The sequence below is a fragment of the Lathyrus oleraceus genome, chromosome 2, assembly GCF_024323335.1.
Source record: "Lathyrus oleraceus cultivar Zhongwan6 chromosome 2, CAAS_Psat_ZW6_1.0, whole genome shotgun sequence".
NCBI lineage: Eukaryota > Viridiplantae > Streptophyta > Magnoliopsida > Fabales > Fabaceae > Lathyrus > Lathyrus oleraceus.
The window spans coordinates 435,237,830-435,241,140 of NC_066580.1; the positions used below are offsets into that span (position 1 = coordinate 435,237,830).

General features: G+C 34.6%; 1 non-coding gene across 1 annotated transcript; it reads left to right on the forward strand.

The window, feature by feature from the left end:
• The first annotated feature begins 2,120 nt into the window (after positions 1–2,120).
• LOC127124261 (small nucleolar RNA R71) lies at positions 2,121–2,227 on the forward strand. Its single transcript, XR_007803879.1, has one exon. It is a non-coding gene; the product is annotated as a small nucleolar RNA R71 (small nucleolar RNA).
• The last annotated feature ends 1,084 nt before the right edge of the window (positions 2,228–3,311 follow it).

The window sequence follows — 3,311 nt, forward strand, 5'->3', positions numbered from 1 at the left end:
ATATTATATATATATATATATATATATATATATAACTTAAAACCAATGCACATACATGAAAAGGAAATTGAAAATCAAAAGAAGTATATGAATCAAAACAAGTTATGGAAGAGATGGATATATGAGTACCGGCTGGAGACAACGTCAGATCGGAGTCATTGCGGCTAAATAGCAGAGAGTTTGTGTGGATCTCGCGTGAGGAAAGAGACACGGTTGTGTGTTGTTGTTCGTCGGAAAGCTTCGCCTCCGGTTCGTGCTACGGTGGTGCGTTTTCGGTTGTCGTTAGTGTGAGAGAGAGAAGGTTAACGTGAAGCTTGGTTGTGTTTGATGATGTTGGAGGTGGGGTGGTTTTGATGTTGTGATAATTAAAATGGTGTTATGAAGTTGTAGTTAAGGGTCTGATATTGATGTAAAGAAGTTTGAAGAGGTGTTTATGTGAGGTTGTTTTCATGGTGTAGAATGGTGGTTGAGATAAAGAAAGAAAAAAAGATATTTTTTTTCTTCTGAAAACAAAGAGAGATAGTGTGTATCATGCATGTTGTAGTAGAAGAAAAAAGAAAAAATGATGATAGTTGAAGTGAGAGGATGAAGTATTGATAAAGAAGGTTTTGTGTGGTTTGATAAAAAGCTGAAGATATTTTTCAAGTGATGTGGTTTCTCTCTCCCCTTATGCGTCTTGTAACATGAAAGTATATGAAAGAAAAAAATTGGAAAATATCTCAACTTGCAAGGCCACGTTTGGATCTTCGCTGCAATGAAAAACTGTTTTTTTTTCTTTTTTTCATGGATAACAAGCGGCCACGTGACCTTGTTTCTTGTGGTTAGAGAAAGAGAGATTTATGGAAAACAAAGTCATTTTGTTTTTTATTTTATTTCAAAAGAAAATAAAGTACTGAAAATAATAAGAAAGAGAATTAGATTTTGATTGGCTTCTTTCCATGCAAACCATGCGCACATGTGAGTTCCAAAGCTCTTGGAAATTCCATTAAATTTCCCCTTTGATAATATTTAGAAATAAAAGAGAAATTCAAAAACTAAGTTAAAATAAAATAAAATAAATCTAAATAACCGAAACCGGATCTAAACAAAAGCGTAAAAAATTGTGATTAATTATTACGAATATTTTGGTAAAATAAATAATAAAAAAATCGGATAAAAAATGAATAAAAGTTGGACAATAAAATGCTCAAAAAATGAAATTGAATGCACCAAAATTATCAACGTGAAATAAACTTCTCGGAAACATACAAGTTTTGATCAAATTTTGAAATAAAAATCCACCGGTCAAAATGCTCAGGCGGATAAAAATGCGACAGAAAAAGTAGTCAAAAATTAAAACGAGCACACCAGGTTACATGAACCGTAGATTAATAAAATTAACGTCTGCAAGATCAATTTTGAAATTTTTCTCCCGCTAATTTGACGTATAGTTGAGAAGCGATTCGACCGATCTGTCTGTAGGTCTGAAAAATTATTCCAAGCGATACTTCAAGTACTATGCGAAACAAAATATATGTTGTGACAAGTATAAAATACAAATGTTTGGTGAATGCACTGATTCACTAATTGAATAAATACGAACAAACAAACAGACGTAAATGAATCGACATCGGACCATTTACTTCTCATTTTTAAGCACAAACAAAACCCTATATATATTCAGACAACGACAAGGCTCTTGATTCTCACCTTCCGAACCTCTGAAAACAAGATGTAATTGAATGAATGATGTACTGAGATCGAGAAATCAAGTCTTTCGACTTCTTAATCAACATATGATGAATGAAGGTTATTATGATAATATAAAATGCCAAAACTCCTGACTTTTCATCTAAAATCTTGATAAATTCTTTTTAACTAATGAAATGCATGACAAAATGGATCGATTCATGCTATGTTGATGCGAGTGAAAAACTCAGGGTAAAATTTAGGGTATGACATTTTCCACTGGAGTTATTTCACCTCCCCATTGGCAATGGTTATGGGCCATGTTTTCAATAAGTTGATAGGCTTCATTGTATGGCTTGTCCATAAGTGCACCACCCGCGGCAGCGTCTACTGTAAGTCTTGTGTTATACAGAAGCCCATTGTAAAATGTGTGAATGATCACTCAGTCTTCGAGACCGTTATGTAGACATATCCTCATCATGCCCTTGTATCTCTCCCACGCTTCGTAGAGAGATTCCACTTCTTTTTGTCGAAATCCATTGATTTAAGCTCTTAGCATAGCAGTTTTGCTCGGCGGAAAATATCGGGATAAGAAGACGTTCTTCAGTTCTTTCCATGTTGTAATTGAGTTGGATGGCAAGGATTGCAACCAAGCCCAAGCTCTATCTCTTAGTGAGAAAGGAAAGAGACGCAGTCTTATCACATCTTGAGATACACAATTCGCCTTTACAGTATCTGCGTACTGCACAACCTTGGTCAAGTGTTCATTAGGATCGTCCGTAGGATTTTATTTATACCTTAGTCTATACCGTGCAACGAAAGAATCGCACTATTCGACTAAAATAGGTCCCCGGCAACGGCGCCAAAAACTTGATGCTTTTCGTGACTATATATAAAATATAGTCTATCGGGTACTTGACTGCAAGTGCAGAGTCCGGTCACTTTAGTTTTAAAAGATATCGATCCCACAGGGACCTATGGTCAAACTAGTGTTACTAACGTCACTATGTTTAGCTAAGGGAATGATTAGTAGAAGTTCGGGGGTAAAATAGTAAATCTAAGGGAAATGTAGTTTTAAGAAAGAATTGATGGAAGGAATCAGTATGCAACGCATTAATTGTCAGGGATTCGATAAGTCACCGGTGAATAATTTAAACGCCAAATATCTCTTAGTAGAAATTATTTATTTAAAAAGCTTTATCTCACACTCTCGTGATTGTTGATTCGGCCTATAGCTTTAAGTCAGAATGTATGCTCTCGCTGTCCCATTTGAAGTTAAAATTACTTTTTGAAAATAAATAAGTTCTAATTGCTTTTAAAGTGCTCTCGCTGTTTTTAAACTCAATGCCTAATTTTTACTATCCAGCTCGAGCCTCACGCTCTCGCGATTGTTGGTTCTCACCTTAGTTAACTTTCCACTCTCGTGGCAAAATCTTATTAAATAGCTTCTCACGCTTTTGTGAAAAAGTTAATTAAATTTAAATTAAAAACTTCAGCCTAAAAGATTGTGTGAGAAAAAGAGTTTTCACCGATTATTATTAAATCCCATCTAATGATTTCCTTGAAACTTTTAAAATTTGCATTTTCATTGCATTCATGCATATGTCACCACACTTGCATTTTTTCTCAAAATAAAAACTCAT